The sequence below is a fragment of the Megachile rotundata genome, chromosome 9, assembly GCF_050947335.1.
Source record: "Megachile rotundata isolate GNS110a chromosome 9, iyMegRotu1, whole genome shotgun sequence".
NCBI lineage: Eukaryota > Metazoa > Arthropoda > Insecta > Hymenoptera > Megachilidae > Megachile > Megachile rotundata.
In genome coordinates, this window is record NC_134991.1 from 7486925 (window position 1) to 7511391 (window position 24467).

Sequence of the window (24467 nt, forward strand, 5' to 3'; positions counted from 1 at the left end):
GTTCACATCCCGGGAGAGCTACGTTTTAACTTGAAATTTTTATCGCCTGCTATTTATCGACTGAATCGGTTTTCCCGTTCGATTCGTTCGTGCGACGAGTTCGAAGATACTGCTTATTGAAGATGAAATCGCTCGAGGAAACTCTTGGTGCGACGTGTGCCACGAGAAATGGAAGATTATATCGGTTTCGTGAATCGTTATAGGGTCAAGGGATAGACGTTATAGAAGAAGATTGAACATTATACTCATACCGATGTAGTGGAGTACCGAATGAATTTAAACCGCAGTTGTAAAGATGTCTGACATTCATGATGGATGACTTCGGTTTAAGATAAATCGAAACTATAAAGATTTGTTGGCATTAACGAGAATACTGCATTAGTCAAGAATTGTTCGAGTTTAAGTTTTTACTGATTAAGGTTTTACTATTATGAAAAGATTGTTATTATGTATTTTATGTTAAGGACGAGTTGAGGTTAAAATTTTAGGTTATGAAAAAATTTTTATTATGTATTTTATGTTATGCACTTGAGGTTTAATACTTTATGTTATGAAAGGATTGAGATTATATATTTTATGATATGAATGAATTGAGGTTAAATATTTTATGTTATGAAAGGATTGAGATTATGTATTTTGTGTTATAACTGAATTGAGGTTAAATTTTTAGGTTATGAAAGGATTTAGGTTAAATATTTTACATTATGAAAGGATTATAGATTTTATGTTATAAAAGTGCATATTTTATGTTATGAAATATTTGAATTTTTATACTTTGTGTTATGAAATAATTATGTTATATGAAACAACTGAGACTATATATGTCATGAAAAAATTGTGTTTATATATTTTATATTATCAAAGAATACGTCATTCATTAACTGTATTAAAACATTCATTACACTAAAATATTGTACTATTCGTTTCATAACACAACTTGAATAAACTTCTTCTCAAACATTTCTATAATTGTATACTATAATAATAAATATAAATATTATCCATCAATTGTGTACCAAAAATAATGTATGAAATTAAACATTATTCTTAACAAATATAGAAAAAAGATTTCTTACAGTAACTCCAATGGTTTGACGTGAAATGTACAAAGGCTGACTTCTCATTGCCAAGTAACAGAAAGAAATAACACGAATACAATGCACTTGTACCACTTCGATTTACATCACATCTAACTCGATTTAATCAAGTTTTGATGCGTAAAGAGATCACGGTCAGGTAACAGTCGATACACGTCAAATAAAATAACATTAAACAGAAGCTCCATCGATTCGAAGCAAACTTCGTTATGTACTTTCCAAAATCAAATATATAAAATAATTTTAACGTTCTCAAATCTGTTAATATACGTCAATTTTATTAGTATTCAATGAAAATTAATATTCAATGAAAAAGTATGTTATCTTCTATCAAAAGTGTAAAAGTATTTCTTGAATTAAATCCTATAGAACAAAGAAGGTGCAGAGTGAAAACAAAGCTGTAAATGTCAAGGTTTCCCAGGCAAACGTTCTGTCGATCAAAATATTTACTGACAAAATGAAAAAATTTTTTATAGAAGCTAAATAATATTTTCATATTTATTGATCTTCCCACGCAATGTTTGAATAAACTTTTCCAAACTAACACTTCCAGATGTTTCCATTTTCGACCACAACATGCTCATATATATTTTATCAAACATCAATGACTTCTAACACTGCAGAAAGAGCCTAGACATCGTCTTTTATATCCCAAAGACACGAAACCGTGATACGGTTGCATAGACCCGTGAACACACGTTACTTTATCGCCACGTGCTGCGTCTAATTATAGATCTGATCGATCGTTTAACGATCATCGGTCCGGTTGTACACAGAAACTACACACACTTACCCCGTATCAATTAAATATTCCCACGAAAACGATACACCATCCAAAAGTGTCCGAAACCGAAGAAGGATGAGCGTCCATGAGGATGCGTCAAATTGGCGCATCCAAGTTTCGCGTCTACCGAGGCACGAAATTTCGACCGAACCTTTACACTATCAAAAAATCCGCGGAACAAAAATCACTCTGGCGGAAACAACCACCTGTCAATCGGTCACGTTGTTTACACGAGCCTGTGTCGAAAGACAGGAACCGCGAGCGATCGGCGGTCACGGTTCGCCGCAGTGTGTCGCGTGTCGATAAATCGTTTGAACGTCGCTCGAACGAGGGCTCGAAAAGCTCGAGCTTGAACGCGTAACCGTCAACTGGTTGTACTTACGTGAATCGGCGATGAATCAGCGACTGGAAGAAGCCCTTGGAAAATCCACTTTCCGCAGTCTCTCCCTGGTCTTCCTGGGGGAAACAAATATGGCGGTGGTACCGATGGAGCTGCGATGGCTCCACCTCGTTGTTGCCGTATCGTACCAGAAAATCAATACCACCTCCTGTTGCCACCAATACAACCGAGGCCTTCTTCCTCGAAAACACTCTCACGTCCACGGCCAGAGTGGCACGATATTTTCAGGAACAAGGACTCGGAATTATGTATAGCACGACTGGCTTCCACGGTGTCTCTGTCGGCGTTCGACAGAAGAAAAAAAGTGGCCTGAATGGGAATCGGAAAATCAGATTTCCTGATCCCGTTAACGGGGTGCACCGACGACTACCGTTTCCATTGTCGCACCTCGCCGGTGTTTTTTTTTCGCCCCGTTTCGTGAAACCTCCGTTCACGGAAGAACCCGCGGGCGATATGTTGGTTCTTTTCAACGAACGATCATCCCTTTCTCGCGCGACGAAGGGTGACACGATCGATCCTCATTGTCCGGAACGGGCCGTTTGATTTCGACTCCGATGAAACAGAACTGGCCTGATTAAAGTTTCTGCAACAACGGTGTGGGAAGTTAGCCTGCATTCTGTCCTCTCCGTGGAGTTTTATTGGTTCGGTCCGCATCGCTGCCGATATCGATCCGTCCACGCTCCGAATTCGATTCTGTGGCTTCCCTTTCCGTGTTTAATTCGACGGAGGGATAAGGGATAATCGCCGGGATAATAATGAAAATTAGTTGGCGCCAAACAGTCGCGGGGGATTTTCTCGGTTCTTTTTTTTTCCTTTCAATTAATTAATCGATCGGGGCGGCGATCGGTTTAATTAGCTACGCGGTTTCGATTCGGTGAAGCTCTTTTACGTGATACACGCGTTCGGGGGAAATCAATTTAATTGCAACGCAAACTTCTTTTTCGCTCTGTTTGCGGGAACAGTTGATGCGTGGGTTGTTGCAAATTAGCGGGATGAAGATTCGGAGATGTTGCAATTTTTTAATTTTGGTGTTTTAGGATATTGGAGTTTTGGGACTTTGGGTTACGGAAATTATAGGACTTTGGGATAAGGAAATTACGGGGTTTTTAGAAACGCTGCTTCTTGAGAATTTCAGAAATCTGCGATATTAAAGCTTTGGGATCTTGGGATTTGGAAGCTATAGAATTTTGGACAATTAAAACCTAGGAACCATAGATTTTTAGATTTCTAAAAATTATAGGACCTAATACCATAAAATTTGAGACCCTTAAAAGTTTAGCACGTGAGAATACTTTGAGATTTGAAAGTCATAGCACATTGAAACCTTGAGATTTCTTGAAAATTTTGAACCTGCAAAACTTTGAACTTTTGCAAATTCAAAATCTTAGAATCTCAGAATCTCAAAAGATCCAATACACAGAGTCATTAACTAAAAATATATTTATGACAACGTTGAGACTATTAACTCCTCTAGTTCCCAGTGAAACCTCAGACAAAATATTTTCAAATATTTTTCATGAGAAAATTTTGTGGGATTTTATCACGTTTCCGTAAGAAAGTCGGAAAAAGCCAACGGGGAATATTCCGAGGAATTGGTCTGGTAAGAAGGTTGCTACTAATCTTACGTTTCCGCGGACGGCAACAATTCCTCCTCTCGTTCTTCTGTTTCCGGTGACTAAGAAAAGAGAAAGAATTCATTCTCGATAATTTGTTTGTTCGCGCGGTACCGCCAAGACGGCCGAGCAGTTATGAATGAAAGCAGCAGGAAAGCTTTATTATGATTACCACTCTTCCTGCTTTTTCTTGAACGGAACGCGAGCGTACAAGAGGAGGCGAAAAAACAGGCTGTCGGCGATTAATCAAGGAGACTTTGTCGTTTATCTTTTCCATCGTTAAAAATATACGCGAGACCTAGTTACCGCTTTACCGATATTAAATGGTTGCAACGATCATTTTCTTTATCGTGTCTGTGTTGGGAATTATTATTGATCTACTCAAAAATTGTATCACTATATTTTGGGAACAATTATTGACTGATTCTACTTAAAAATTACATCACTGCTTTCTGGAAACAATTATTGATTGATTCTGCTTAAAAATGATATCACTATATTCTCGGAACAATTATTGATTGATTCTACTTAGAAATGATATCATTGTATTATGTGGTGCCGAATTATTGGACACCTAGTGGGTAGCTTTACCGATGCACGTTCGGCTGCGCGCGCTCTGCGTGCATGCGTTACCATGAAAACCGCGATCGGGAATTGTTTGTTGCTTCCCGCGAAAACGTGGATTGCGTACCACGACGGCGTCGGAAAAAGATCGCGCGGCATTGGCTCCCGTTCCATAATCCCGGAGATACTTCTTATTACGTTTCAAAATTATTATTTTTTATTAAATCTTTTCTTTTAACACAACCGTGTTCAAATTCATTTTTATCCTACAATTATGGGAACCATTATTTATTTCTTTTACTTAAAAATCATATCATATGAGATATAATTTCAACCCCCAAAATTTCGTCACTTTTCAAGTTCCTAAAGTTATCAATTTCTTAATCTATCAAACTTCTAAACTTTTAATTTCAAAAACTCCAAATTTTTATATTCTCAAGTCCTAAAATTCCTACATCTTCAAATTTTTAATTGTCCAGACTTTTCCAACCTCACAATGAAATTAAGTATGCAATTTTAAAAACTTCCAAACCTCCTAACTTTCTGACCTCAACAATTCCAGATTCCCCAATAAATCTCCCTCGAAATGCCCACTACAAAAACACAAAGAAACAGAAAAGTAATTCAGTCTTAATCAAATACAACCCTTAGCCACAAAAATACCGAACGATTGGACCGTTGCCGCCGAAGTAGAGAAAGAAAATACAATTTCGTTAACGATTGCTCTGTATTCCCTTCTTCCATATTCTTTTTTTCTACTTTTTACACAGCGAATAATAATCGGCTGGCAAGGGTAGTTGCGCCTGCAGTGAGTAAATTAGAACGAACGGTTGGCTTACGTGCCAAAGAAATTGGCGTGTAGTTCTGAAACCGTCTGGGAATTGATATTTCCGTGGACTCAGTGTACAAGGGATGCATACACGTACACACACGCAGGGATCTCAATTTCGAAACGGCAACCGATATACAGACAAGGTAATATACTTTCAGCGTTACGAGAATGCAACCAAGCGGAACGTGCCAACGTAGATTCGAAAATAAACACCTGTCCCCTCGTTTCCGCATCGACTTTTCGCGTTTCTGATGCTATTCAAACTTGACGTGCATGGAAATTAAGAGAGATAAAATAAGGGACGGTGATAAAATACGACGCGGAGATAAAACGAGATGGAGAGATAATATGAGAGAAGTTCATTGTAGTGTTTTGTAGAGTAGTATTTTCTGGATTTGGGGATTTGAGGATTTGAGGATTTGGGAAGTAGGAAAATTGGTGGTTTAAAAATTTTAGAATCCAGGAATTTGAGAAACTTGCATATTTAAGGAGGATTGAGGGATTTAGGGATTTGGGAGTTTAGGAATGTTGGAGATTTAAGAAGGGGAAGATTTAGGCACTCGGTGATTTGGGGATTTAGACATTTGGGGCACTTGGAAGTTTAAGAAGTGGAAGATTGAGGGATTTGGAGCTTAGAAATCTTGGAGATTTAAGAATTGGAAGGTTTAGTCACTTGGTGATTTGGAAATTTAGAGATGTGAGAATCTGAGATTTGGGAAATTTTCAGATTTAGAAAATTTGCAATTTGTGGAAATTTGCAATCTTGGGAACTTCGAAACATCGGAATTAGAAGATTAAAAAATTTCGAAGTTTGGAAATTTGAAAACATGGGAATTTTGGAACTTGCTAATTAAGAACCTTGACTAAATATGAAAAGTTACGAATTTAAAAATTTGAAAATCTAATAGCCTGAAAACTTGTGATTGTTAACCTTGAAATTTGAGAACCCAAAAACTACAAAATTACAAAATGTATAAATTATAAAATTTGAAGAGTTTAGTACTTGTTTACTATACAAAAGAGTCTAAAAAATTGCACATTCCATTTGACACAATTTCTATTAAAAGCAGAACCACCCCCTTACTTAAACGCTAAATTCGTACTAAATCATCTTGAACAATTCCACAAAGGCATACTTCACTATGACGTAGCATTCGATCAACGGATAGTTGGAATTTCAGTGACAGTCGTTTTGTAAATTGTAGAAAGATAACGACGTCGGTGCGACAGCCGGAATCGAATTATTATCGTTGAATTGCTCGCTCAAATCGCGGAAAAGAGCCCGGTAGCGGGCTTTTCATTTGTGATTAATGAAACTATTCATCGTTGGCGAACAAGTTGTTTTCGGCATGAATTATCCTGTTCTCGATATCGTCGAACAATTTCTGTGTCGGCCGGTGTCGTTGGGCCGTAAATGTAAATCGATAACGGCAAAACAAAAAAGTACTCGCTCGAACGTGCACCCTTGCGCGTGAAATCAGACGCGGAAAAATAAACGAGTCACCACGGCCGCGATTCCGTGTTATCGATCATGTTTTTATGGGGAGTCGGATTAATTCTGCTTTGGTTGTGACGATAATTAAAAAGTACCGTCAATTTACCTTAGATAATGATGAATAAAGATGTTTATTAGGAGTTTACTGTCTGAATGTAAAAATACTTCTGCTGTATTGAATATATAAGGAGATAGGTTCATTACGCGTTGATGAGCTATTTTAACACTAAACTTACCGGTGTGCAATATACACTTACTCTGAAACTAAAAATGAAGTTGAAAAATAAGTAAGCAAGTGATAATACATAAATTTATGTAGACATTGATTCTATACCTTCATGAAAATTGGCAAAAATTCTAGACATTTTCTTAATAAATTTTAAAATGAATTAAAATGAAAAACTTGTAAAAGGATCATTGGACCTTTTTGGTAGTTTTAGTGTTAAAGAATAATTATCCAATTGTAGTCGACATTTTATAACCTATATTTATTTAATACAGTGGTTCTTTAAATTATGATACTGGGTGTTCATAAAAAAAATACTTGAAAATTGAAAAAATAGTAGAAAAACAATTTTTATAAGTTCAGTAATTATTGCAAGTGTTATTACTCTAAACATCAACTGTTTGTTACAATATTGTTGTCAGTTTCAATACTGAATATTGAATTACACGTTCAAATATTTTACACCAAAATGGGTAAAAATTTGGGAATATTTAAGGATATGTAGATTGTTATTTTAATTACAGAATAGTTCGTATGATTTTAGTTAGTGCTTCTCTAATTGTAGCCGTGGCGTGCTTAGCGTTGTAAATTTATCGGCGTCATTTGCATTTGACGCATCGCGTAATGTATGCAGATTTTCCGTGAAATCAGTTTCACGGAACGCTTGTACACCGGAAATAGGGTTGTGAATTCATCTTGCTTTCAAAACGATACATGAGATAATCTCGTACGCATTGTACGCACTTTAAAAATAGTGTTATACAAATCACATATGTGTATTACTCAAATCATTGCGTTGTAAACACTTCTAGTCTATAATTATTTGCAAATATTTTAGTAATGTTTGTAAATTAAGAATCCACCCCAATATTCACCGAATTCTGTCAATCACGAGGATGAGTTGGCAAAAGAGCGAAGACGGGAAACAGAGTAATTTCGAGTTTATACATTTTCGAATGTCAGATACGAGCGAACGACACGAAGGAATGATCAATTACGACCGAATGGAAGACTTACCAACGCCATTTGCATCTGACATACTGTCACTCATCTATGAGATTATCAATAAATTCCATAGAAGCTGATTCCACGTATTGTATTTGTGCTGTGCTCGAAACAGGAATACAAGAGTCATTTTCTTTTATTTGGTCGACAAAACTCAATCCTATCTTTGTTCTATCAAGAATATAATGACTGTAAATATTTTTTGTAAACACCACATCTTTCGAATGTTCATAATCATTCTTAATACAAAGTACTGCTTATAAATGTTATTCATAATTATTCTTAATAAACAGTATTACGTGTAAACATTATCCATAACCATTCTTAACAAATAGTATTGTATATAAATATTATTCATAATCATTCTTAATAAATAGTATTGCTTATGTTGTTATTCATAATCATTCTTAACAAATAGTATTGTTCATAAATATTATTCATAACCATTGTTAATAAAGAATAAAATTTACAAGTATTAATTATAAACATATGTAATGTCGTAAAGGACAAATATATTTATATCTCTGACATCATTTAAAACTCCCTTTTACATTTATTAATAAATAATGAATGTTGAAGTTTGATCATTTAAGTTAATATATGTTACAAAATTATAAATATTTGGTGCAGCAATTTATTAGAAACCTTCAGCACTCTAATATACAAAGTGTCATAAACAAGATACTATGCTAACAAATTAAAAAATTTTGTATCCGCGTCACCAAAAGCTGCTTCAGACAACATTTACTAAAACACACGACAAAAGTCCTAAAATTTTTCCCACTAAAATAAATCTTGTACCTGTAAATAAAAAAATCTGTAATCTATAAATAAAGTAGTATAAACTGCAGCACATGACGTTACATACATGTAAAAATAAATTACACAAAGCATAGAGGCAAATGGAGGACACGTGTGTGTCAAGAACAAAGGGTAGAAGACAGAGAATCGATCGGGGTCAAAGGGTACAATTAACGTCGAAGATATACCGATGTCATTTGCATCGGACGTCCTGCGGGAATGGGAGGTGGATTATCAACGAATCCCTGGAACAACGTGCGGGGATGCGAGAAAGACATTTGGCCCACATTTCGGTTCATTGGCTGGTAGCCAATTTTTCCTGAGAAAGCATCGCGCTGAGAACAAACCCTCCTCCCGGGTTCTAACGTGACACCGGTTAGATTGCTAAGGTCAATCTTTCTTCCGGCATTGTGACTTCCGTTGAGAACCGCGACAAAGCACGGTATCTTACAATGGCGACTTGTCGTCTTTGATTCGTTCCGTTTGTTCCGTTTGCTGCATTTGTCGACTATGGAACGCAAAGGATTGTCGGGTTGACGAATCAAAGGGACGCTTAGTTCTTTAACTCTTTCATAATCTCACGAAATTATGAATCATGTGCACGATGTTGCACGATTACACTCATAACTGTTATACTCTTACGTGTTCTATACACATATAATTGTACTAGTAAATTATACGAATTTGTACAAAATAAACTAGTTCTAAAAATTACTTCATTTCGTAATACAGCTTGGGATAATTATAGTACTCAATTATATTTAAAATGTTAAAATATAAGGTTTATAAGGTAACTTCGACAATTTGAGTTTGTAAAATAGTTGTTTACAAAATTATTTTTGTCAAACATCTTTGTCGAAGATGAACAATTTTAGACAATTAAAATCATTAATAATTACAGAGATCCAAATAACAGAATGAGCAATTTCAACAGACTGATAAAATACTTCATTTAAAAATTCTTAATCACATGATATGTACAAAGGGATCATCATAGACGTTGAACAACTGCAATTGATATTCTCATTGACTTCAATGATGTCTGAAACATCAGAACATAAAAAAGTTACTTCAGCAACTTGAGTAGGTTAAGTTCACTTTAGCAACTTGAAAGAATAGATTCATTACAGCGACTTGAATGAATAAATTCATTATAACAACTTGAATGAATAAATTCATTATAGCAACTTGAATGATTAAATTCATTTTAGAAACTTGAATGAATGAATTCATTTTAGAAACTTGAATAAATAAATTCATTTTATCAACTTGAATGTATAAATTCATTTCAGCAACTTGAATGAATAGATTCATTTCAGCAACTTGAATGAATAGATTCATTTCAGCAACTTGAATGAATAGATTCATTTTATCAACTTGAATGAATAAATTCATTTTGACAACTTGAATAAATAAATTGATGCTTTAAGAGCTTCCAGTAATAAGAATCATGAACAGCAGAATATTACATCGGCATTTTAGCGACTTTGTGTGTGTCGTTGATCTTCTCTATTCTAAGAAGTGCTTCGTACTCGTCTTAGCACTCGATTCTCGAGTGCCTAAGAAGCATTTAGCTTCTAACAACCGGCTGTGCTGAAATCGATCAAAACAAGTCCGCAGGACGTTGCACTTTCAACAACGTCGTAACGAACCATCTCATGTTGTGGACGTGATTGTATTGAAATTGAAGTACCCTTCGAGCATACTCGAACCAGCCAAGTTTGTTTCTATATTATTGCCAGACCCTTCGTATCGTTACACGGAATAGTCTTCGTTCCTTTTCTAACGATACATGTAACTACCAATTGATCTTCGCGTTTCTGCATTATCGGTTTCTTTACCTCTAATTTGCATACTTGATATTCTTGATTGTCTGGTGAAAAACTTTAGCAACTACTGAATTGGAGGTTTAAAAATTTAGTGTGGAGAAGGTTAATTATTTGCACTGTTACATTCTTTGTTACTGTAGAATTCACTTCAGAATTTTTTCAAATATTTTCCATCATGACGATCTTTCATCACTTTTCTATTAACTTGAAAATACTATTCAATTCTTTATCACCATACTCTATCAGTATTACAGGATGTTTTCAAATATTTTTCGCTATGGTCAACGACTGCTTTTCAGTCAATTTGTGAATACTGTATGGTAGAAATTTAATGATGAATACATTCGTAGCGACATTTGCAGACGTTAAGCGGCTTAATCTGGTCATTGATTGCTTTTCAGTCAATTTGCGAATGCTGTCATGGTAGAAATTTAATAACGAATGCATTCGTAGTGACATTTGCAGACGTTAAACGACTTAATCCGTCAGATGACGTTATAAATAATTGGCAGTCAGCAGCTGCGAGGCAATTAAAGAGTAATCAAAAGCGGCCAATGTATTGAAAGTTGCGAATCTGGAAGAAAGTTGAAAGAAACGTGATATCGTACGAGTTGAATGGCACCGCTCGATCTCAATAAATGTTTTCAAATAAACTAGGCTAATGAGATGTACTCTTGCCTCCGTCTGTTTATTCTTCCCTGCAACGTTCGGGATAATATTTGGATAGGACCAGGATCACGTGGCCTCCTTTGCCTCCGTGTTCTATTAAACAGTTACCAGGATGTGTTTGCTCGCGTGTCTACCAACGCTCTCGAAGAATTTGCCAGGTTATCCAAAGTGCAAAATGCCTCGTTCAATTGTTTCTCCAGAAGCAAACATATTTGTTTTTCTTTCTGTGAGCTTTTTAACTCCGCGTCTCTCTTTGGTTTCACGCAACGAATCGGGTTTATTACGGTCGTGCCGTTGCTTGGATATTTGGCTTGTTTACGCACAGTTTTATGGTTCCTGTTATTCCATACGTGTTTCTCGGTAACTGTAGGTCAGTTCGTGTTTCGAACTTGTTACGATCGATCAATACTATTTCTGGTTTTTGCGATCACCTCTTTACGGCCTATTAGGACAGCGGTGGATTTCAGTAGTATAGTACTGGTGTGGTCAGACGAGAGGTAAGTAGATCGTATTTTCGTGGATTTGCATCGTTGAGACGTAGATATCCGATTTCAATTATCACAAAAGTTGATTTCATTTATACTGTGTGTTTTCATGTATATTTAATTGGTCGATATTTCATTTTGAACGAATTTTATGCGCATATATGGCGGTGAAATATAAGTCGATACAAAGATTGATTCACTTATTTTGTATCATATTAATTTTACTATGACATCAAGGAATTTTCTATAGGTACTAGTAAATATGATTGATAATGTGATTGTTATGTGACTGAACAAATATGTATGTGTATGATGTGTGTGTACAAATATGTGTTCTTGCGAATAAGTATGTATGTGTATAGTATGTACGTATGCATGTGTTTATGTATGTATGTGTGCATGCGTATAGTATGTATGTACGTATGTGTTCATGTAATGTATGTGTGAGTGTGTATAGTATGTATGTATGTGTTCATGTGTGTTTGTGTGAAAGATAGATAGGAAAATTCACGAATGTGATTTTGGGATTTCCAGATTCAGAAATCAAGGAATTTGAATGTTCAGATATCCAAAAATTAAAAAATTGAATATTTCAGTACTTAAATATTTGAGTCTCCAAAAATATGAAAACTAGAAAATTTGAAAATCCCAAAAGATCAAAAACTTTGATCACAAAAAATATAAAAATTTGTCAGTTCAAAACCTCTCGATTTTACATACAAGTTATTCAAAGGAAATGTAAGTTTCACCCGAGTGTATCGCAAGTTCATCCGCCAGAGGCAAAATAGAAAAAAAAGGAGTGAAAGGAAAACTTTGATTCATGACACGAGGTTGGAATACGAGCCAATTTTTCTGGCTGGGTTAATAGGGACGATTCATCGGTTTTCTCATGCTTACCAAGCAAACGTAACACCATTGTCAACCGTTCCGCGAGTTTAATACAAAACCGGGATGCAGGAACGTTCGCTGCTTTTGTACCTTTTTTCTTCCGGCTGATGAAACGTGTTCCGTGGTGTCGTCTCGTTTCTGGCACACGATACTAATAACACGACGAAATAAATTGAAGGCGGTGCTTGTTTCCATCTATTTTCACAGCAAAATTCTTGAACGACGCAACTTTATTTGTGGTATGGGGCTATTCGATTATTTTTTTGGATCGAGTTTGATGTTGGTGGAGGGAGTGGTTGTTATTTATTATTTTGAATGTATGTGTTAGATGTACACATTACATGTGTATATGCACACATACATACACACATACATACATCTCCAAATTTCAAACTTCTCAAATCATAAGAACTTCCAACCCCATCAGTGGCAATATAACGAGAGTACTATTTAATCTAGTGTCAGCAAAATTTTAATTTACAATAAAAAGTACTGTTTCAGAATATATCGACATCCGCAAATTAATAGTTCAAGAAGAGAATCGATCCCGTTTCAAGGTGAGAAGTTTGATTAATCGTAAACAGGGCGTATAATCGAAACGATGGGTTCGATTAGTAATCGAGGCAGGTCGACAACGAGATCAGCCACGTGGCTGAAATTCGAAGGGACGAAACAAGAGGCCGGACAGCTGGTCAGAACGCAATAATATAATAGTGACCGAAATTCCTGGCGCGACTCGCGACGAATCACGTACGTGCAAGTCAACAAGGGTTGTAGGCAAGGATGCCAGGAATTTTGGTAATAATCCACGATGAATTTCGAGCATTCGCCCGTTCCTGTTATATCAGTTGCTGTTCTCCTCGTTGCCGTAAGGAGATTTCGATCGATGATGCGGTACAAAGTCGAGCATCAAATTATCACACCTCGAGGTTCGCGAATCTGCCTTAACCCTTCGACGATTTATCTGCGAGAAGTGGCGGCACAAAGCATTAAGTATTAAACGATCTAGCCAGACAGAAATTTGCGTTTCGGTTAGTACGGTATAATAGTATGTGAGTAGTTCGAGCTGAGAGGTACTTTGGGACATGATCCTTCAATTAGTTCAATTAAATATTAAATATGGGAAAGTTCGGGTTATTTAAGTGCAGATTAGGAATTCATGGGTGGTTTCCTTTGAGGAGGATTTCAAAGTGACAGTTTGGACATTTTGAATCTTTTAAGTATTAGATTTTGGAATTTTTGGATTTCGGACTTTTATGTTTTAGGATTTTGGGGTTTTGGGATTTCGGTGCTTTGGGACTTGGAAATTTTAGAATTTCGGTATTTTGAAACTTCGGGACTTTGGAATTTCAGTATTTTGAGACATGGATATTTTGGAATTTCGGTATTTTGAGACTTGGATATTTTGGAATTTCAGTATTTTGAGACTTGGGGATTTTGGAATTTTGGTATTTTGAGATTTCGGAATTTTGGAATTTCAATCTTTTGCTACCTTGGGATTTTGCAATTTCTGTCTTTTAAGATTTCGAAATTTTGAAATTTCAGACTTTGGAATTTAGGAATTTTAGTAGTGTGAGACTTCGGGATATTTGGAATTTCGGTATTTTGGAATTTCGATCTTTTGGTACCTTGGGATTTTTGGACTTCGAGATTTTGCAATTTCGGTTCTTTGGGATTTCGGAATTTTACAATTTCAGTATTTCAGAACTTTGGAATTTTTGAATTTTAGTGTTTTGAGATTCAGGGATTTTTGAATTTTGCTATATTGAAATTTCAGAATTTTGGAATTTCATTATTTTAGCACCTCGGAATTTTCTAACTTCCATATTTTGACATCTCAGTATTTCGATATTTCAAAATTTTGGATCATTTCAGTTTTAAAATCATTAAAGCTTGTAACTCTTCAATTTTCGTTATTTTGAACTTTGACATTTCACACTTACAGAACCCCTCAGTGTCTAATTTTTATATGTTAATATTTTAGAAATGAAGTTTAATGTTTTCGAATATTTTGTCTCCTTTTATTTCCACTTTGAACTTCGGTACATTTAGGTATTAAAATTTGAATTTTTGAATGTTTAACACTAAAACTATCAAAAAGTTGAAATGACCCTTTTACAAGTTTTTCATTTTAACTCACAAAATTTTTATAAACAATTTCTTTAGAATCTCTGTTAATCTTCATGAAGGTAAATATGTATATTAATTTATGTTTTATAATTTGCTTATTTATTTTGCAAATTCATTTTTAATTTCAGGGTAAGTGTAGGTAGGGTTGGTGTTAAATTATGAAATTTTTCAACTTCCTTTTTAATTTCAGAGTAAGTGTAGCTATGTTTAGCGTTAAATTACTAAATTTTGATACTTTATAATTTTCGAAAGCAGTACACCTCCGGAATATCCATTTCCGGTACAACTCATTGCTCGCGCATAATTCAAAACGCAAACGCGACAGAACATGGCGAAGCATAATAATCCAGAGAGAGTATCATCCCTCCTAATGGATCTTACACTATTTATCCCGCAGTGAGCGACAGTGGCCTACGCAAGCAATCGTTATAATCGATGAAACTGTTCATCAGCAACCGGAAATGGACATTGCAACGCGTTTGCACGCTAGATACGATTGGCGTGTTGCGAACGGGTGGTTACATTTAACCGCACGAAATAATCTTCACAGTTGGAAAACTGATGATTCCCGGAAATTCACATTACTCCTGCTTGTTCGCGTCCCAGAAACAAACTTTCCTTACCTTTTCACGTATTTTGTTAATTATTGTTTCGGGTAATCATTCGTTAATGAAACGAATAGTTTGGAAAAATTTTTGTGGGGTCAAAATTTAGAGACGTTCAGAGTTGAATCACGAGTAATTATTTGTTTCATTCTGGTTGGTTTGTGGTTTTAATATTCTGAAGTTTTAATGTTTTGGAGGTAAACACTTTATGTTCAGAATGATTCGCATTTCTTAAAATTCGAATCAAGTTTTTAATTTTCCCAGATTTCTGTTTTTTAAGGTCTCAATTTCTCAAAGTCCTACTCTCAAATTTCAAATCTCCCAAAATTCTATTTTTGAAATTCCAAACTCTCAAAGTCTCAATTTCTTAAAAATTCTATCTCTCAAAATTCTAATCATCCAAATTCCAAATCTCTAGGAGTACCAACCTTCCAAAGTATTAATTTCTCCAAACTCCAATCATCCAATGTCCCAATCCGCCAAAGTCCTAATGTCACAAAATCCAATCTTCCAATATCCCAAGCTCACAAAGTGCCAATCTTGCAAAGTCCAAATTTTTCAAAATCCCACTCTTCCAAAGTCCCATCCTTGCAATGTCCCAATTCTCCAAAGTCCTAATCTCACAAAATCCCAATGTTCCAATGTCCCAAGCTCACAAAGTGCCAATCTTCCTAAGTCCTACTCTTCTAAAGTTCCACCCTTGCAATGTCCCCATCTTCCAAAGTCCCAACCTTCTAATGTCTCCACCTCCCAAAGTCCCAACCTTGCAATGTCCCCATTTCTTAAAGCCCCAACCTTGTAATGTCACCATTTCCCAAAATTCCAATCTTCCAATGTCCCCATTTCCCAAAGTCCCAACCTTGCAATGTCCCCATCTCCTAAAGCCTCAACCTTCCAATGTCCCCATCTCCCAAAGTCCCAACCTTGCAATATCCCTATCTTCCAAAGTCCCAACCTTCTAATGTCCCCACCTTCCAAAGTCTCAATCTTACAATGTCCCCATCTTCTAAAGCCCCAACCTTCTAATGTCCCCATCTTCCAAAGTCCCAACCTTGCAGTATCGCCATCTCCAAAAGTCCCAACCTTGCAGTGTCCCTATCTCCCAAAGTCCCAACATCGCAATGTCCCCATCTCTCAAAGTCCCCACCTTGCAATGTCCCCATCTCTCAAACATCCATCCTTCCAATGTCCCCATCTTTCAAAGTCCCAACCTTGCAATGTCCCACTCTCCCAAAGTTCCACCCTACCAAACTACCACTCCAAATTTCTCAACCTCCCAAAAACCTACCATCTCAAAGTCTCCCCAGATCTCCCAAACTCACCCCATTCGAAACTGCCAATATTCCGAATCTAACTAAAGTCCCAGAACCCTTCAATTTCAAAACCACAACGTTCCAAAGTGAAAAAGTTCGACAATGTGAAAGGCAGCACCCAGACCATACATCATGAATCTCCAAACTGGTGGTACGCTTCTCATAGGGATCGATTAATAGAGCCGGACGAACTCCTCTAATTTCTCCAGGTCGTCTCGAACATCGTTCGGCCTAATCTCGTTCCAGCGATTTACAACAGTTCCAAACTCCGGCGAGACTGGTTCTTATTGGTTTCTGTGCCGAAGCTCCAGGGCTGCATCAGCAGCGGGTCATTAGGGAAACCCTGGAGGCTGCACGCGTGTTCTGGAGAACCGCTCTTGCAACTCATGGTGATTCTTTGTAGAGGGAATTCTGTTATCGAACGAATTTTGTGGACCATATTTTTTGTATGGTCTGTTAAATAATGTGTATTGTATGTTATTTTCAATTTCTTCGTGATCATTGATATGTTTTGTTATTTTCGTTTTGTATTATTTTTGTCATTTAACTTTTATGGGAATGAGTTATTTATACAAGAGCTATAATACAAGTGTATTATCAAGGTCTAGTCATAATATCCATTAGGTATTAGAGAATATTGCTATTAGAGAATATTGTTACATAGAGTATAAGTACAAGATTTTCACAAAAGGTATAGTTAAAAAAATGCGTTTTCAAAAGTGTTCCATATGAAAAATGACCACTTGCAAAATGATTAAGTTAGATTCCTAACCAAATGAATTAGGTGCGTAAGTCCATTAATCAATAATAATCCATCATTAGACGGTTGACATGTATAATGCTTATAAAAATACCGTCCCTTTCGATCGATCCCTTTTCAACAGTATTTCCTCAGCATTGCGTGTGTCCTCGATCAATTCACCGCAGTATATTACGTAAATTAACAAGAAATCGTAGGTATCAATAAATACATCGTGATGCGACCTTAAACGTAGGACGTCTATTAAAATTCCCTGGCTAATTTCCAGCATCAGTCGAATTGAACCTACCCCGCTATATAAATAGCAACATAACCGAAATTCCACGAGACGGTGCAACTGCGCGACCTTCTCAATTCCCCTCGAACCGAACGAGTTCGTCGCGGGTGTAGTCGAATGATTCATTTCGAATGATCGCGATTAGAGCTGCGAAGGATCCACGTTGAATCATCCGAACAGCGAATACTTTTCTCGGAATCGCGAAACTTCCCGAAGCAATAAAGTTTCGGCAAGCATTCTCGACGAGTTGGGAAAACACTTCTTACCTCGCACTTCAATCTTATTACCATCCTTTACTACGATCGATCCAATCGGACTTTCGACAACCTCTTGCCCGAATTTTCACCGAATTGTTGCAGTAAATGTATTTATTTTATTTTTACCTTGTACGGGTTTCTGTTCTTCTGATGTGGAAAGGTGGAAATAAATATGGCTGCCACAAATAGGACTGTTTGTGTTCATAAAAAAGAGAGTGAGCCTCAAAATAAACTTTTGAGAAGAACAATTTTATGACCATCAAAATGTGGTGTAATCTGTTAATATTTCTTTACGAAACTCGCTTATGAAACCTTGGGTGATTATGATAATCCATATAAATACATTTATATATACATCTACATACATAAGTACATCTACAAATAACAATATCATAAAAGACACCGATCAACAGTAATATTAGCAATATTATTAAAAAAAATTGATAAAATCCTTCAACCTATGATCTTCCTTAACGTAAATGAATTTTCCAAGTAAAATGATCAAACACAATTTTTACAGAAAAGAATTTATACGAATAAATTTAATGTACCCCTGAAACCTTTCCTTTTCGAATAGCTAATAATAGAATTACTAATACAACCTAAAAATTATGCAGCTTACATGCTTTCAAATTTCGAATAAATAAGCAAGTGCACAGCCAGTTAATTTTGAACCTCAACCCTGTGATCGTTAAGTTTAAGGGTAAACCGTTTATGAACGGAGGTGCTCGTTTTCGGAGATAATTTAAAATATTGCAGAACCGGCGATGCACGGGGTTAAAGACGTTAAGCGAAGAAAAGGAGGGAGAACATAAGACGAAAAGGCAGGGAACAGAAAAGCGGAGAGAAGGTGAGGCTCAGGCTGCACAGGGGACGCCCTGGATGGCTGGCGCGAGCGTCGTCGGCGTCGTGGACGGCGTCGGCGGCGGTCGATGCCACCAGATGCCACTGTGGCGCTGTCGTCGCTGGAAAATAAGCTCGCCCAAAAGCTCCACCGACTGCAGTAGCCCGGCATCCGTCGGCGCCGCGGCCAGGACGAAAATTTCCCGCGATTCATTCCACCGTGCCGCGTTTAGGTTCGCCGACGAGGTTGACGCGTGAATCGCACAGACGTTACGTCGTCGCACCGTGGACAACAATAATAAATAAAACCGAGAGGAAGAAGAAACAAAACGTCGAACCATGAGGTGGCAGCCACGATCGGTGGACTGAGGAAGTCTAAGAGGAGCACTGGCCCGCTCTGACTTGACCGAGGGCAGAGTGGGTCTTTCTCGTTCGATCAAATGTGCACGGTGGACAGTGTGACATAGTGCGGCGAAGTAGGCGACGAAGAGCACGGGGAGGGAGAAAAAGGCCAGTCTGAGCAGGGAACGCGGGAAGAGGAGGAGGTGGGACAGGATGCGGGGGCACAGGAAGAGGGCGCAGAGCCCCGACGATTTCTCTTCTTCTTCATAGGGGGTACCGTTCCTTCCTTTTATCCCGGAAACGATTCGCACCCTCAGGACGCGCCTTACGGAGCTTCTTCGCGTAACGGGAAGGGGGTGGTGATGCTCGATTCTGACCATGATCCTTCGTGACGTCCGAGGATTCCATTCAGAAGGACCCTCTCGTTGATCCTACACCTTCCTGGCCCACTTTCGAACACTCGATCTTGTCGATTAATTGAATGCACGTTTCTGAGCTTTTTTGTCGCGATTCTTGACATCGGTACATCCAGGATTCACGTTGGCTCGTCGGCTTTAATTACGTTCCGCGTTTGAAAGGAATACTCGAGGACGTTTTCAAGGGCCAACCGAAGGGAACGTACAGATTGAATTCGAAGGCACGTTCGTGCATATACTAATTGCTGGATAACGAGGTAGGCTTGGCTGCTTCCATTTGCAACCTCTCTGACGCAGTCTTCTCACGGATTGGATGCTTCCTTTCGTTCTGTCGCGGACCTCACGGCGCAATCAACGTGAACACTTGATACAAAGCATGTTGATTTACGTCGAGTGATTCTGTAAATGCGAAACGTTCCTCGCCCCCTCCCTTTTCTGGCGAACGAGGCTCGGGGCGGGACAGTTTGATCGTTTAGGGTGGTGAACGAGCTTCCGACTTGTCGTTCAATTCGGTGTACAATGTTCTTATGAAACGAACGTTCTCTAAAAGCTTCTGACAATACGGAAACTTTGGTGTAGCTCTGTTTTAGCTGTCTTTCAAACTGTAAAACCTCTAAGCTCAATTTCGAATAGTTGTTTTCGGTAGTTATATATGATCGAACTCTAAGTACTAAGTACGGGACACGATTCTTTTAGGTCCTCGACTTTAAGTAGTTCAACATTAGTTTGGTCAGCCAAGGTAAATTCGAAGCTTCTTCCATTCGAAAAATTGCTATTATTCTTTTAGGTTTTATTTTAAGTAGTTCATTGTTCTGGTCGATTACCTATTAAAGATAGCGATAATTAAGGGAGCTGAACACTAGATTCAATTTTAAACTTATAATTATCTCGATTCGGGATAAGTTGCGAAACAAAAGACTTCAATTTATTTGAAGTATTTTATTGTTGTGACTATAGATTAAATTTTAAACTTCTGATAGATTCACAGTTGTTTAAAAATTGAGATTGAAGTAGTAGATTGCTACTTGTAGATTTGAAGTAGTTCATTACTATAGTCAGGAATTTTGAAATTCTTTACGTCCAATTTTAAGTAGTTTCAAATCTTATCAAATAATAACAAATTTCAGCAAAAATAGTTCAGTCTGTTTCAAGAAGTTCAGTCCCATTTTAACTTTCAGCTTCAAATTGTATCCTCGATGCAGAGATAAAGTAAAAGCTATATTCACCAATCTATTTTAAGTAGTCCAACCTTATTTCGATCAGCCACGATTAAATTTCGAGTTCGGTAATTGAAAGCATCGAAAATAATTCGTATCCCATTTCAATTAACCTGGCATTATTTTCGTCGGATAAAAAGCGTTAAAAGATTCGAAGACTCCCGCATTGAAATCAAAAGTCTGAGTGGAGGAACCGAGTGCTCTTTAAAAGATTTTCTTTCATTACTTAAAACGTATTTAATTCGCCAGTTTGCGTACGGGGAGAAAAGCGTAACCGTTCCGTGCTTTCAGCGTCGAAGAAGTATTGAAATAATAACGTTTCCGTATCGAACGGCACAGCGCGTAAAGAGATAAAAACTTTGCACGAGAGATGAAAGTATAGGCAGCGTTCTTTTTCCCCCGGTGTGACAGTCGTTGTATAAAGTAGACAAAAATGTAGAACGAACAAAGCTACGCGGCGGGGATGATTTCACACAGAACGCTTCTTTGAGCTTCTGTGTGTGCGGCTTGAGCTTTTTTCTCACGTAACCGAGGTATGCCGAGTCAATAAAGGTACACGGTGCACTTTGTGGCCGCGGAAATCTGCTTTCTCCGTCGTTCTGTGTCGAAGGTATGCGCGAAAGATTGCAAAATGTAATTTGTCGGAACATCTTTTTTTTGGAAAATATCTCAGGTATTTAACATTCTTTTCAGGGAAAGTCGAAATTCTTTTTATGGTTGCATCGTTAGAAATATGATTACTGAACAATTTTAATTAATTTTTATTTTAGGATCGGAATTTTAACTGTTAACAATTTCATACTTGCGTTCTCGTCTTGTTGATCGAAAAATTTAAGGAAAATTTTAGTTATCAAATTTTAAACTTTTGTTATTGATATATTAAGTGAAGCTTGTCTGATGAAATGTGACCATACTCACAATAAGTTAGTAAAATAATACTTTCTAAAATTTCATTCATCGAAAATTCCATCAACGAAAATTTACATTCTTTAAAATGCAAGTTCCGAAAAATTACAAAATCTTATGGAAGAATTTCTAGAAACAATATATCAGAATTTCTGAATTGTCAAAATTCCAGTTTGCAGACTTTCTATACTTTTTTCTAAACAATCCTCCAGTAGCAATTCCACAAATTTACATTTCACAAAAATTAACAGAGAATTAAAACTAAAAAATTCCAACCCTAATGTCACAAATTATTCAATTTCCAAACCTTCAGAAAAAAAGTCCAAATAAAAACCTGTAGAAATCGAGAGCTATTCGTCTTTCAACTTAATCCACACACGTATCGCGCAAACCCTCGTAAGCTCGATTACATGTTCGATTAATCGCGTGCGTTTACCGGGCTCGTAAACAATCACCGTAAAAGCTCGAGCATAATTTCGCATCCTTATTGAACCGTAACGTTGCTTAAATTAGATATATCTAAGACAGAAGTTAGTCCCTGTGGAAGGGACTACCACGCGATACTACGAGACTAAGTTTTATCCTCCATAAACCTGGCGCTACGTAAATCGGGCCAATCCAATAAAACAAATCCGTAGTTTGCGGTCTAAAGTGCACGAAAGCGTCGAGTGTGGTTAAAGTTCCTCGACGAACAGACAGAGGCTGAGGAAGGGTAGGTTTGATCGTTCGCGTTTCCTCGAACGACAATTTATTAGGAGGAGCTTGCGCGACGCGTTATTGAAAGCTTTAAGGGCGAACTACGCCCGTGGAGGACGCTGATGCGCGAATGGCTAGAAATCCAATAAAGTCTGCCAGTATTTCGATGTTGGAAATAAACACGAGATTGCGACCGTTTTTTGAAGAGCGAGGAGAGATTATTTGGGGATGGAACATTTTCCGGGGTTTTTCGAATTTATTTCTTTGCTTGATTAGCAGGTTTGAGGTATAAGGGTTTAGTGATGGTAGGATAGTTTCTTAATTTTGTGATTGGAAGGTTTATTATTGTGTTCATAAATTTCGAAATTTGTAAACTTTTTGGCTTTTAAGTTCTTTGGGAACTTGACCTAGACCCTAAATTTCTAACATTCCAATTTCCAAATCTCCCAAATTCCAAATCTCTCAATTTCCAAATCTTCCAAATTCCAAATCTCTCAATTTCCAAATCTCCCAAGTTCCAAATCTCCCAAATTTCAAATCTCTCAATTTCCAAATCTCCCAAACTCCAAATCTCTCAATTTCCAAATCTTCCAAATTCCAAATCTCCCAAATTCCAAATCTCCCAAAATCCAAATTTCACAAATTCCAAATCTCCCAAATTTCAAATCTCTCAATTTCCAAATCTCCCAAATTCTAAATCTCTCAATTTCCAAATCTTCCAAATTCCAAATCTCCCAAATTCCAAATCTCCCAAATTTCAAATCTCTCAATTTCCCAATCTCCCAAATTCCAAATCTCTCAATTTCCAAATCTTCCAAATTCCAAATCTCCCAAATTCCAAATCTCCCAAATTCCAAATTTCACAAATTCCAAATCTCCCAAATTTCAAATCTCTCAATTTCCAAATCTCCCAAATTCCAAATCTCTCAATTTCCAAATCTTCCAAATTCCAAATCTCCCAAATTCCAAATCTCCCAAATTCCAAATCTCCCAAATTCCAAATCTCCCAAATTCCAAATCTCCCAAATTCCAAATCTCCCAAATTTCAAATCTCTCAATTTCCAAATCTCCCAAATTCCAAATCTCTCAATTTCCAAATCTCCCATGTTTCAAATCTCCCAAATTCCAAATCTCCCAAGTTTCAAATCTCCCAAATTCCAAATCTCCCAAATTCCAAATCTCCCAAATTCCAAATCTCCCAAATTCCAAATCTCCCAAATTCCAAAATCCCCAAATCCCTAAATTTCCAAATCCCCAAACTGACACCTTCCCAATTTTGCAAACTAAAAATCTGCACCCCAATAAGCGCAACCTTCACAATCACCTTATCCTCCCATCACTATTTAACACCACACTGTTCTACACGTATACCCCAACACGTAGTTAAAAACAAGAAAGGAGCATTTCGAAAACGTTTCACTCCAGTTGGGATCAGACTAACCAAAACACAGAGTAGAGAGGTAGAGTAGAGAGGTAGCTTCGAAACTCTGGCAGCGTGAATCAAACTTCTCAAAAAAGGCGAGGCAACGCCTCGAATACTGTAGAAGTTTGAAACGCGAAGGGATCCGAGTAGAATTCCTGGTCGACATTGTTACAGGAAGTCGTGAATGGCAAGCTCATAGCTCGCGTATCGTCGGTTCATTGTCATGTTAATTTCTTACGCCTAATACTACGAAATTGGCACGTGCTGATTCGATGAATGAAGTAATGCCTTCGCGAATTGCCATCTACGATTCGAATTGCTGTGCTGTGTCTTATTGTGGAATAATAAGAACCTGAATGTGATATGAATATCGAGTTCCAAATCGATTAGGAGAATTAGTACTTTAGGTACAAATTCATTTATTATTTTTTGAAAAATTTAGTATTAGCAGCTGATTCTTCTTATGTCTAAATGAAGTCTTTGATGCAGGCTTTGGAATCGTTCTAAAATATTTTTGACACTACTACAGTGTATCTTATTTTGTATAGAATATACATTCTTAATAAATAATAATTTCGTTTTTATATTTCTAGT

At 37.0% G+C, this 24467-nt stretch overlaps 1 protein-coding gene across 2 annotated transcripts in view; it reads left to right on the plus strand.

Moving 5' to 3' along the window:
- Positions 1-24467, plus strand: part of LOC100877896 (cilia- and flagella-associated protein 298) — a 119627-nt gene that overhangs the window by 54398 nt on the left and 40762 nt on the right. The window contains exon 1 of one of the 2 annotated variants that reach the window (XM_076535700.1): positions 19045-19488. The exons of the other annotated variant lie outside the window; for it this stretch is intronic. The gene's annotated coding sequence lies outside the window, so the exon portion shown is untranslated. Of the gene's footprint in view, positions 1-19044; positions 19489-24467 lie in introns of those variants that run through there. 2 annotated transcript variants of the gene reach the window in all.